The sequence below is a fragment of the Amblyraja radiata genome, chromosome 20, assembly GCF_010909765.2.
Source record: "Amblyraja radiata isolate CabotCenter1 chromosome 20, sAmbRad1.1.pri, whole genome shotgun sequence".
Lineage (NCBI taxonomy): Eukaryota > Metazoa > Chordata > Chondrichthyes > Rajiformes > Rajidae > Amblyraja > Amblyraja radiata.
In genome coordinates, this window is record NC_045975.1 from 5,937,773 (window position 1) to 5,951,850 (window position 14,078).

Consider the following 14,078-nt stretch of genomic DNA (forward strand, 5'->3'; position numbering starts at 1 on the left):
ATCTGAGTGAATTATGTTCATCCCTGTCGGCCTACTTGTCATGTTGGCAGAACGCCATCATCTTAGCCACTGTTCACTTTTTTTGTTAAAAAACTGTGGGAAACCACCTCACCACAGTTCATCCGACAAGTGCTGGTTCTGAGTGCAGGGTTTTCATTTTTTGTACCTTGGCAGAAGCTGATAAGCGATAGGAGCAGAATTAGGCCACTCGGCCCATCAAGTCTACTCCACCATTCGATCATAGCTGATCTACCTTTCCCCCTCAACCCCATTCTCCTCCCCTCCCCAAAACCCCTGATGCCCGTACTAATCAAGAACCAAGTATCTGACGAAGGGTCTCGACCCGAAACGTCGCCTATTTCCTTCGCTCCATAGATGCTGCCTCACCCGCTGAGTTTCTCCAGAATTTTTGTCTACCAAGTATCTGATGGATGTGGTTCGTTTAGAGATTCAGCGCGGAAATAGGCTCTTCGCCCCACTGGGTCCGCGCTGACCAGCGATCCCCGCACACTAAAATCACGAGAGGAATAGATCGGGTGGACACACAGAGTTTCTTGCCCAGAGTAGGGGAATCGAGGACCAGTGGACTGTGGTTTAAGGTGAAGGGGAAAAGATTTAATAGGAATCTGAGGGGTAACTTTTTTACACAAAGGGTGGTGGGTGTATGGAACAAGCTGCCAGAGGAGGTAGTTGAGGCTGGGACTATCCCAATGTTTAAGAAGCAGTTAGACAGGTACATGTACAGGACAGGTTTGGAGTGTTATGGACCAAACGTGGAAGGTGGGACTAGTTCAGCTGGGACATGTTGGCCGGTGTGGGCAAGTTGGGCCAAAGGGCCTGTTTCCCACACTATATCACTCGATGACTGTATGACTAACACTATCTTGCACACACTAGGGACGACTTTCAATTATACCAAGCCGATTAGCCTACACAACCTGTACATCTTCGGAGTGTGGGAGGAAACTGGAGATCCCGGAGACAACCCACGCAGGTCACAGGGAGAATGTACAAACTCCGTACAGAGAGCACCCGCAGTCAGGGTCGAACTCGGGTCTCCGGCGCTGTACGGCAGCAACTCTACCGCTGCGCCACCGTGCCGCCCAATGTTATGGGGCTACAGATGAGGAAAAACCAGAACAATCTGAACAAGCAAAGAGTTACATTGGGAAACTTGGTGTGATTAATGGCAATGGAACCTCAGGTTGGTTGAGCCTGAGTTGAGTTTACTGTCACGTGTACCGAGGTACAATGAAAAGCTTTTATTGTGTGCTAACCAGTCAGTGGAAAGACAATATATGATTGCAATCAAGCTGTCCACAGTGTACACAAACAGGACAAAGGGAATAACATTTAGTGCAAGATAAATTCCAGTAAAGTCCCATTAACGATAGTCCTAAGATCTCCAATGAGGTAGAGTGTAGTTCAGGACCCTTCTCTAGTTGTTGCAGTCATATAAGAGTTGGTATTGGGTAGTGTGTGCCTAGGACACACTGCCAGGGGTAGTGGTGGAGGCAGATACAATAGTGGTATTTAAGGGCTTTTTGATAAACACAAGGATATGCAGGGAATGGAGGAATATGGATCACGCACAGGCAGATGAGATTCATTTGTCTTGACACCATGTTTGGCACAGACTTTGTGGGCCGAAGGGCCTGTTCCCGTGATGTAGTTTTCTATATTCTGTGTTCTGTGTGCTGCGTTCTATGTTCCGTGTTCTATGTTCTGTGTTCTATGTTGCATGTTGTGTGTTGTATGTTCTGTGTTCTATGTTGCGTGTTGTGTGTTCTATGTTCTGTGTTCTATGTTTTGTGTTCTATGTTGCGTGTTGTGTGTTCTATGTTCTGTGTTCTATGTTCTATGTTCTAAGTTCTGTGTTCTATGGTCTGTGTTCTATGTTCTATGTTCTATGTTCTATGTTATGTGTTCTATGTTCTATGTTCCGTGTTCTATGTTCTGTGTTCTGTGTTCCATGTTCTGTGTTCTATGTTCTGTGTTCTATGTTCTGTGTTCTATGTTCTGTTCTATGTTCTGTGTTCTATGGTCTGTGTTCTATGTTCTATGTTACGTGTTCTATGTTCTATGTTACGTGTTCTATGTTCTATGTTCTATGTTCTATGTTCTGTGTTCTATGTTCTATGTTCTGTGTTCTATGGTCTGTGTTCTATGTTCTATGTTATGTGTTCTATGTTCTATGTTACGTGTTCTATGTTCTGTGTTCTGTGTTCTGTGTTCTATGTTCTGTGTTCTATGTTCTATGTTCTGTGTTCTGTTCTATGTTATGTGTTCTATGTTCTATGTTACGTGTTCTATGTTCTATGTTCTATGTTCTATGTTCTGTGTTCTATGTTCTAAGTTCTATGTTATGTGTTCTATGTTCTATGTTCTATGTTATGTGTTCTATGTTCTACGTTCTATGTTCTGTGTTCTATGTTCTATGTTCTATGTTCTGTGTTCTATGTTCTATATTCTATGTTGTGTTCTGTGTTACGCTGGCCAGCTATGCCTGTTGGCATTTGTTCTCTCCCGACATTGTTTCGCTCTCTGGCTGACCATTGATTGGTGCTTTAAAGGGCAGGTTTGCAGTGGGACAAGTACCCATTACGCACCTGTCCTGGCGCTGTTGCTGACGGAATATGTCGACTGTCAGTGGAACAGATTTGTAAAGGACGTTTCTCGGCCCGTACCCTCAGGAACTCCCTCCCTCAGCATCCCCACCTTATCATTTCCTCTCACCCCCCAAGCCACCGTCCCTGTAGCCACTGTCTGTTTCACCCTTGCTTTTCATGTTCCCATATCTCATTAAGAATCCTTGCTTTGCCCAGTGGTCGATGTGACCCACAGTAAAACATCACTCCATCAACAGCACAAATAGTCCACGGTGCTTTTTAATTGAACGCTGGACTAATGAAATGCCCGCACAAGGCTATCACCAGTGGAGACCAAATATCATTGTTCAAGGCTCTTTGCAAAGGGGGGAATGCATCCTTGACGAGGATTGTAATAAAGTTTTTAATTTTCAGTACATGTGATATTTAAGAATATGTGTTTTGCTTTGTGCTATGGTGGTGGGTTTATTGGTATTGTCTTGTATGGAAAAATATTATTCTGAAGAAGGGTCTCGACCCGAAACGTCACCCATTCCTTCTCTCTAAAGATGCTGCCCATCCCGCTGAGTTACTCCGGCTTTTTGTGTCCATCTTCGGTTTAAACCGAACCAGCACCTGCAGTTCCTTCCAACACTTTATTCTTGGAATAATTGATTGTATTTAAGTTTTGGTTAACAAACAAAAAGGCTCCTGTGGCCGGAGATGAATAGGAATGTTTGCCATTTGTTTGACTTTGACAAAAAAAAAAGAACAGAGGAATGCAGTGATTGAGGAGTGGCTGCCCTTGGTACTTGGTGCCTGCAATTCACAATCTCTCTGGTGCCAAGCAAGGAGCAGCGGCTTCCCTTTGAGCTCACGTTCTTTCTTTTAACTCGCACAATGCGGTTGCAAAAAAAGCAGATGACTTATTAAAATGTTTACTGAGCCTGTTGGAATGTTTGCAATCTCAAACTTAATATTTAATGAAAGCCGCCGCGCACATACCTGCATTTAATTTTTTTTTATTTGCACTGGTTTATCACGTGTGATTATTTGCTGCATCAGATGCTGTCAATTGCAAGTGTCTCGAGAGGGACGAATTACGTCCAGATATACTTAACCCTTTTCCGCAGGGATTTAGCCTTCAGATTCACTCTGGGGGTACAGCGCGGACACAGGCCTTACCGGCCCCACCGAGTCCGCGCCCAACCCAGCGATCACCCCGTACGCTAGTGCCACCCTACGCACACTACTGACAATTTATAACTTCACCAAAGCCAATTCATCTACAAACCCGCACGTCTTTGGAGTGTGGGAGGAAACCCGAGCACCCGGGGAAAACCCACGCAGTTCACGGGGAGAACGTACAAACTCAGCCCAGACAGCACCCGCGGTCAGGATCGAACCGGGGTCTCTGGCGCTGTAAGGCAGCGACTCTACCGCGGTGACACCACGCGGCCCCTCTCTTCTGAGTTCTAGCACCTTGGATGAGAAGGACAATCCTATTGTTCTAAAGAAAGAGCAAGGCTTGGTGTAGTACATCATTTGTTGAGAGGCAGAGTGATATAACTGGGTAGTGGTGACACCTCACCATGCCAGAGACCCCCTGGTGTGATCCTGACCTTCAGTGCTGTCCTTATGCTGTTCAAATGTAGGTTAATTGGCTTCTATAAAATTGTAAATTGTCCCTAGTGCGTAGGATAGAACTTGCACACGGGGTGATCGCTGGCTGGCGTGGGCTCGGTGGGCCAAAGTGCCTGCTCCACGCTGTATCTCTAAAACTTTAAGAATGATTTTCCAGAGAACCCATGAATCCAAGGGCGGTGCTGGATCGAAGGGCCGAATGGCCTCCTCCTGCACCTTTTTTCTATGTCTATGTTTCTATGTAGCACGGTGGCGCAGTGGCAAAGTTGCTGCCTTACATTGCCAGAGACCCAGGTTAGCTCCTGACCACGGGTGCTGTCAGTACAGAGTTTGCACTTTCTTCCCGTGACCTGCGTGGGTTTTCTCCAAGATCTTCGGTTTCCTCCCACACTCCAAAGACGTACAGGTTTGTAGGTTAATTGGCTTGGTGTAAATGTAAAAGTAGATTTGTCCCTAGTGTGTGTAGGATAGTGTTAGGTTGACAAAAATGCTCGAGAAACTCAGCGGGTGCAGCAGCATCTATGGAGCGAAGGAAATAGGCAACGTTTCGGGCCAAAACCCTTCTTCAGACATAGTGTTAGTTCCTTTTGTCCAGAAATGCTGCCTGGCCCATTGAGTTACTCCAACATTTTGTGTCTATCTGCAGAATAGTTTAATCTAAATCTAAATCGGGGATCGCTGGTCGGCATGGCCTCGGTGGGCCAATGGGCCTGTTTCCGCAGTGTATCTCTCAACTAAGGTGCATGGGGGTCCTTTTTCGGCAGGGCCTTATCATAGTACGGTGATTTGATCAATGTAATTATTTCTTTTCACATCTCTGGAATATGCATCGCTGTTTAGTGGCTCGTACATTGACATCAAAGTGTTCAGTGAGCTGTCCAGTACAGGCTGAACCTACTGCGATAGGAATATACTCGGCCAGCAACCTAACAAGCCAGGTGACAATGGTTGTCCTCGACTTTACACTGAAGCAGTAATGCTTTCATGATTTCATCAAAGGACGAGCCTGCGTTTGATTTAAAAGTGACACAGTACAGCTCGAACCAAAGTCGGGAATCACTTCTGCCAATTTCAAAGCTGTCGGGTCGAACTAGTGTTCGGGCGACTTCATGGAAAAGAGATGCATGGAGTTTGCACGTTCTCCCTGTGACCGCGTGGGTTTTCTCCGGGTGGTTGGTGTACAGGCCATCCTTAGTCAGCGTGGAACAGGTGGCCGAGCGGCCTGTTCCCATGCTGTATCTCTAAACTAAACTAAACTAAATAGGCATCAGGCTATTAAACCTGGCTCGGATAAAACTCTGATTATTAGCAACCACTTTCTGTTATTTGCACTACCAGTTTATTTATTCATGTGTGTATATATTTATATCATGGTATATGGACACATTTATCTGTTTTGTAGTAAATGCCTACTATTTTCTGTGTGCTTAAGCAAAGCAAGAATTTCATTGTCCTATACAGAGACACATGACAATAAACTCACTTGAACTTGAACTTGAACTTAAACTAAACTAATCTGCAGATAGACACAAAATACTTGGATTAACTCAGCGAGACCTTTCTTCAGACTCAACCCAAAACGTCACCTATTCCTTTTCTTCTTCTTGGTTCTGGGTCCTCCAAAATATTCTAATTGGAATTTAAAATGGAGGTGGCGGAGGGTGGACTTAAGCAAAAAAATATTCTTGGAGAAGATGAGCTCCCTTAAATTTAGTTGCATCTGGTTGAGTAACTATGGCAGGGTGAAGACTATTCCGTGATTTAATTGAGATTTTAATTGTGATCTCTAGAGACGCTACCTGACCCGCTGAGTAATCCCATCATTTATCTTCATTTCTATCTTCTATCTTAAATCCCCCCCCCCCCTGCCCCCCCACATACACAACTATTTTACGCCTTTATTTTTATCAACTTTTAAAAACTCACACCACAAAAGAGCTTCACCACATGTGTGAACAGATTGGGTAACCTTAGGCAATTAACGGCACCCATTCCTTCCCTCCAGAGACGCTGCCTCAGCATCTGCAGTTCCTTCCTAAACTAATCTGCAAGCAGAAATTAGATAAATAAACTGTGGAATTGTGGAATTGTGCGGGAAAACAAAGAGTTTTGCGGGAATTCTCTGGAATTCTCTGCCACAGAAGGTAGTTGAGGCCAGTTCATTGGCTATATTTAAGAGGGAGTTAGATGTGGCCCTTGTGGCTAAAGGGATCAGGGTGTATGGAGAGAAGGCAGGGCTGGGATACTGAGTTGGATGATCAGCCATGATCATATTGAATGGCGGTGCAGGCTCGAAGGGCCGAATGGCCTACTCCTGCACCTATTTTCTATGTTTTTATGTTTCTATGAAACAAAGAGACCCTTCGGTTGATGCTAACTCTCTAGGTTCTGCCATGGTAGTCAATTTTTATCCCTCTTCTTTGAGAATTTAACTGATTCCCCTTTGAAAGATATTAATGATATCTGCTTCAAATTATCTTTCTGGCATTTCGGCCAAAACATTAAAAAAAACGTTATCCCATTTTACCTCAGTTTCTTGTTCCAATCCAATCAACCTTTGGTGTCTGTTATTAAAAGAGTTTGCACGTTCTCCCTGTGACCTATGTGGGTTTTCTCCATGTGCTTTGGTTTCCCTCCACACTTCAAAGATGTACAAGTTTTAGAGGTTAATTGGCTACGGTAAAATTGTAAAATTGTAAAATTTCCCCAGTGTGTGTCGGGTAGTGCCAGTGCACAGGGATCGCTGGTCGGCGTGGACTTGGTGGGCTGGAGGGCCTGTTTTCACGCTGTATCTCTAAAGTCTAAAGACTATGGTATCATTAGGAAACCTGAAAGGTTAGTCGAAGATAGGCACAAAAATCTGGAGTAAATCAGCGGGTCAGGCAGCATCTCTGGAGAAAAGGAATAGGTGATGTTTCGGGTCGAGATCCTTCTTCAGAGTCCTGTTTAGTTTAGTCTAGAGATACAGCGCGGAAACAGGTCCTTCGGCTCACCAAGTCAGCGCCGACCTGTGATCCCCGCACACCAACACCATCCTACACCATTAGGGACAATTTACACATGCACCAAACCAGTTATCCCACAAACCTGTACGTCTTTGGAGTGTGGGAGGAAACCGAAGATCTCGGAGAAAACCCACGTGGTCACGGGGAGAACGTACAAACCCCGTAAAGACAGCGCCCGTAGTCGGGATCGAACCCGAGTCTCCGGCGCTGCAAGTGATGGAAGGCAGCAACTCTACTGCTGCACCACCCTAAACGGCCACCATGGCCGTTCCTTCTCTCCAGAGATGCTGGCTGACCCGCTGAGTTACTCCAGCATTTTGTGTCTATCTTTGGTCTGCAGTTCCTTCCACCACTGAAATGTAAGTCTACTGATGTAACAAAGACTGCAGAAAGTGACTTCCATCTTACACAGAAGTTTGTTTTATCCATGGTGCTCATTAAGTGGTTCATACATTAACTTATTGATAGTGAGATGCAATTGTATGAGTTCTAAAGAATCCGGTAACAGTAAATAAAAGTTGTTTATGCAACACAAACGCTTTGCTATTCCGGTCTCCCAGCAATTATCTTACGAGAAGCTATCAGGAATTCCTTCACCAACTGTGCAATGCATTGCAATGCCAATGGCCATGGTGGGAGTTGTTTAGCGAACAATTCCCTTCTGCATAGTTGACATATTTTATAAGTAACCTTTTGCACAGAAGAAATTGAAGGACATACATATGGTATAATGGAAAGAGATTTGGAGTGTGCATCAATGAGAAAATAGAATAATTTTATAGTTTACCTGAATTTCAGTTTAGTTCACCAGTTTATTGTCACGTGTACTGTGAAAAGCTTTTGTTACTTGCTAACCAGTCGGCGGAAAGACAATACGTGATTACATTTACAGTGTACAGATACATGATAATGGAATATCATGTGCCTAGAATCACTTTTAGTGCAAGGTAAAGCCAGTAAAGACCAGTCAAAGATAGTCCGAGGGTCATCAATGAGGTAGATAGTGGCCTTCATAAAAAAATAGCAATTGAAGCCTTATAACCAGTGGAGTGGGAAATGTTCTCAGTGGAGACAGGAACACCACTGCAACTACATTTTGAACTTTCACACTAATTTAAGGGCTTGTTCCACTTTGGCGATTGTTTAGGCGACTGCCGGCAACTGGGCTGTCATCATATGGTCACCGGGGTGTCGCCTGTATGGTCGTGAGTCGTCTCCTCAGTCGCCCAAAGAGTTGTAGCGTCTTTCTGGTCGCTGCTGGATTTTGAAATGTTCAAAACTTTTCAGCGACAGTCGGCGACCGTGGGCTTGTCGTAGCTTGTCTTCTCCTGACGTAGGCGCTGTCGTAGGTTGGCGTAGGTTGGCGTAGGTTGGCGCAGGTTGGTGCAGGTTGGTGCAGGTTGCCGCAGGTTGGCGCAGGTTGGCGTAGGTTGGTGCAGGTTGGCGTAGGTTGGTGCAGGTTGGTGCAGGTTGGTGCAGGTTGGCGTAGGTTGGCGCAGGTTTCCGCTGACTAGATAGCACGCAACAAAAGCTTTTCACTGTACCTCGGCACACGTGACAATGAACTAAACTGAAACTGAAACTGACCTTTCCTCTTTATCCCAGAGTGTCAGATATCTTTCCTTTATCCAACATCTCAGCTAAATCAGATGAAGAGGACTACTTTAAGGTTAACGAGTATTGAGAATCCTCACCCTTTTGAAAGTAGAACAGTTTTATTCGTTGGGCTAATAACTGAACACCTTTTTGGCGATTAAAATCACGGTTGTCCTAACTTATTGTACCCTGGGAGATCATGTCATTTAGTTTAGTTTTGGTTTAGAGATACTCCCCGGAAACAGGCCCTTCGGCCAACCGAGTCTGCACCGACCAGCGATCCCCGCACACTAACGCACACACTGGGGACAATTTTTACATTCGTACCAAGCCAATTAACCTGCAAACCTATACAATAGACAATAGACAATAGGTGCAAGAGTAGGCCATTCGGCCCTTCGAGCAAGCACCGCCATTCAATGTGATCATGGCTGATCATCCCCAATCAGTACCCCGTTCCTGCCTTCTCCCCAAATCCCCTGACTCCGCTATTTTTAAGAGCCCTATTTTATACGTCCTTAGAGTGTGGGAGGAATCTCTGAGAAAATCCACGCGGTCACGGGGAGAACGTACAAACTCCGTCCAGGCAGCACCCGCAGGCAGGATCGAACCCTGATCTCTGCCGCTGCGAATACAGCAGGGCAGCAACTCTACCGCTGCACCACCGTGCTGCCCTGATATGTTGGGACCTTTCCAACTTAGAATGAATACATTCACTTGTTGATCGTATAATCGCAAATCTTTGATCATGTGAAGGTGAATCTGTGTCATTCATTGCTGCAGACGGCTGTGGAGGCCAAGTCATTGGGTGTTTTTAAGGCGGATATTGTCCGATTTTTGGTTATTAAAGGCGTCAAGGGTCAAGGTGGCACAGCGGTAGAGTTGCTGCCTTACAACGCCGGAGACCCGGGTTCGATCCTGACTACGGGTGCTGGCTGTACGGAGTTTGTACAATCTCCCGGTGAGCTGCGTGGTTTTTCTCCGAGATCTTCGGTTTCCTCCCGCACTCCAAAAGACCTACTGGTTTGTAGGTTAATTGGCTTGGTAAATGTAAAAATTGTCCCTGGTGGGTGTAGGATAGAGTTAATGTGCGGGGATCGCTGGTCAGCGCGGACCCGGTGGGCCGAAGGGCCTGTTTCCGCGCTGTATCTCTAAACCAAACTATAAAAATGAAACTAAACGACAGGTGAATTGGGGTTGAGAGGGAAAGATTGGATGGGCTGAGTGGCCTAATTCTGCCCCCTGTGACGTTTGTCCTTATGAACTTCTATGAACCCCAGCATTCGAAAACCAACATCCTCCCGTTGGCCTTCACCATTTATACGTAGTGCGCTGCACTCTCCGAAATGGTGCAATTATTGTCCTGGGAAAAGGGTGTCAATTCTGCCCTGCGATTGTTAATTTATTATTGAAGACATCCAACACTGAGTTTTGACAGAACTCAGAATGAACCAGAACAGTGCTCGATTCTTTGCAAACAGTAGGGTTGTGTTTCATTTGGTAAATTCCTATCCCGTGAGTGCTTTTGTCAGTAAATGTTGAGTTCATGGAGGTTAGTAAGTCACCCAATACATCCTACTTGGATTTTCCCATGCTTCGATGTCCTGCAATGAACTGCCCTGGTATCCATATGAACATAGCAGTGATATGACTCACAGAAGAATCTGTGACCTTGATCTCACCAGCTGAATCTTTCTCTGAGCGTGGCTTCTCTGCCTCATACTCTCAGCTATTTTCAGTGCCAGTGGGAGACATCTCTTATTTTCGAGGGAAGTTGGTAATAAATCAATGTGGGTGGACACTCTTATTCCTCTGCCAAATGAACAGGCCGTTTTTTCCTTTAGAGAAGCAGCGCCTACCGAGCCCGCGCCGACCAGCGATGCCCGTGCACTAACGCTATCCTGCGCACGCTGGGGACAATTTACAATCATTCCAAGCCAATTAACCTGCAAAAGCTGCACGTCTTTGGAGTGTGGGAGGAAACCGGAGAAAACCCGCGCAGGCTACGGCGAGGACGTGCAAACTCCGTACAGACAAGCGCCCGTAGTCAGGATCGAACCCGAGTCCCTGGCGCTGTAAGGTAGCAGCTCTATTGTTGTGTCACCGTGATTTCGGAATCCTGAAACTAAAACTGCAGGAGCTGAACCTGAACTTGAAGCTTGTGAATAAATCATGGCAACATGACCTTGGAGACATTACTGAAAAATAAGCACCTTTGAAATGTGACTCTGTGAATATTTCAATCAATATCATGGATGGCTGACGAAGTGTCCTGATCTGAGTGTTCTCCAGAGATGCTGCCTGACCCGCTGAGTCTAGCCACCTAGAAATTTCAGCTTTTCAAAGTGCAGGCACAATATGCATGAGTGGAAAATAGCAGTGTGGAATGAATAAAATACTGCTTCGTAGAACAAGTTCATTTCTGATTTTCCGGAGGGGAGGGGGAGATGTGTAGGCTACTGGAGAATATTGACTTCTCTACCTTCAAGTAACCCGTGACACAAAATGCTGGAGTAACTCAGCGGGACAGGCAGCATCTCTGGAGAGAAGGAATGGGTGACGTTTTGGGTCGAGACCCTTCTTCAGTCTGAAGAAAGATCTCGAGCCGAAACGTCATCCATTCCTTCTCTCCGGCGATGCCACCTGTCCCGCTGAGTTACTCCAGCATTTTGTGTCTGTCTTTTTTATCTCTTGTGCTCCCTTTATCTCCTTAACACCTTGGGTCCTGCCCAGAGGCAATCTCCCTGGCAAAGATAGACACAAAATGCTGGAGTAACTCAGCGGGCCAGGCAGCATCTCTGGAGAACATGGATACTTCTTCCGAAGATGGGTCCCGACCCGAAACGTCACCTATCCATGTTCTCCAGAGATGCTGCCTGACCCGCTGAGTTACTCCAACACTTTGAATCTTTAAAAGAAATAAACTAGCAACTGCTGTTCCTTGTTTCTCCCCGTGACCAAGTATCTGGTAGCATGTAACTGAAGACCATACCTACCAGCCAGTGGACAGGTTTCACCATTGAATACGTTTCCGAATTCACCCAGGATATCTTCCCAACAAATCCATTTTCTTTCCAGTTTCCTCCCAGCTGTTGCAAGGCAACTGAGCCATCCTACCACAACTGGAGAGCAGACCTAAACTACTATCTACCTAATTGCCGATCCTTGGACTATCTTTGATCGGACTTTACTGGCTTTACCTTGCACTAAACGTTATTCCCTTATCATGTATCTACACACTGTAAATGGCTTGATTGTAATCATGTATTGCCTTTCGACTGACTGATTGACACGCAACAAAAGCTTTTCACTGTACCCCGCTACACGTGACAATAAACTGAATTGAAACTGATACTTTGGCTAAGAAATCAGCGTTCAATTCAAGGCAATGCTTTCTGCAACCTGGGCAATGCTGGATGTGTGCCTGGAAACCATTAATAAGGCTCAGTGTCAATACATATGAGAGCAAAGTGCATTTACATCGGAGATGTGGGGGCCACCAGCAAGGGCAGCGTTTATTTCCCTCACCTCCCCACCTATTACTGTGTAGAAGGTGGCACAGTGGTGGAGTTGCTGCCTCACAGCGACCGAGACCCGGGTTCGATCCTGACTACGGGTGCTGTCTATGCGGAGTTTGTACGTTCTCCCCGTGACCTGCGTGGGTTTTCTCCGGGCGCTCCGGTCTCCTCCCACACTGCAAAGACATGTGAGTTTGTAGGTTAACTGGCTTGGTGTATAATTCTAACTTGTAATTAATGTACAGAAACCACTTAATTACAATTGTAAGTGGCACCCGGTGAAAGATTTAAGTCGGATAAGCTGGCAATTCGCAAAACCACCACAGTGTACAAGTGTAAATTCCTCAGTGTAAATAGTCCCTAGTGTGTAGGGTAGTGCTTGTGATCGCTGGTCGGCCTGGACTCTGTGGGCCGAATGGCCTGTTTCCACGCTGAATCGCTAAAATCTAAAAGTCTTACGTTTAACGGTGTTGGTGAAATGCAATCCTGAACTGTGAAGTCCACGTGATGAAGGAACTCTTGGTTTTACCGTCCAACTTGAGGCAAGTAAAGCCCCTGTCCCACTTTCCCCGAGTTACTCCCGAATTCTCCCGAGTTTTCCCCTTGATTCAAACTTGGAGAATGTCCGTAGCGAGTCCGTAGGAAGCCGTAGGAGTACCTAGATGTTTCATAGCGGCTCGTAATGCCAGCCTTAGGTACTCGGGGCGGGACGTTTTTCAGCATGTTGAAAAATGTCCACGAGTAAAAAATATGGTCCTGAGTACCCGGCTGGCATCTCCGAGTTTGAATCAAGGGGAAAACTCGGGGGAATTCGGGAGCAACTCGGGAAAGTGGGACAGGGCCTTTACTCTTTCTGGCCTCGACTCTCTACTTTTTATCTTTCATTTTTTAATATTCTGGCCTTAATTCAGCTATCACAAGAATTCCCTTTGTTCCACCCTTTGTCATCCCACACCCATTACGCAAGCTAAGCCAACTCGTTTTCTCTGTTTCCTCAGCTCTGGTGAAAGTTTAGTTTCGAGAAACAATGTGTGGAAACAGCCCCTTCGACCTAACAGGCCCTTTGGCCAATCGAGCCCCCTCCAACCATCACACTAGTCCTATGTAGTCCCACTCTCACATCCTACCCACGAGGGGCAATTTACCTACAAACCTGCTCGTCTGTGGGAGAAACCGGAGCACCTGGAGACAACCCACGCAGTCACAGGGAGAACATCCAAGCTCCACACATGACAGTATCCATAGTCGGGATCTACCCCCATCTGCGGATGGTTTTGTTACATTCATTCATAAGATGACAGCTGTCCTAGGAAGTGTAGCCGAGGCAAATGGTAGAGTTACTGCCTTACAGCGCCAGAGAACCGAGTTCGATCCTGACCACGGGCGCTGTCTGTACGGTGTTTGTGCGTTCTCCCCGTGATCTGCGTGGGTTTTCTCCGAGATCTTCGGTTTCCACTCACACTCCAAAGATGTGCAGGTTTGTAGGCTAATTGGCTGGGTATAATTGTGAATTGTCCCTGGTGTGTGTAGGATAGCGTTAGATAGTGTTAGTGCGGGGATCGCTGGTCGACGTGGACTTGGTGAGCTTGCTTCCGTGCTGTATCTCTAAACTCAGCTAAACTAAACTAAACTAAACTAATGCATCCATTAGTCTAGGCCTCTGGGTGGATAGTTCTATAATTTAACCAGTACATTTTTGCACAAAGGAAGAAGCATTTGCAAAATGC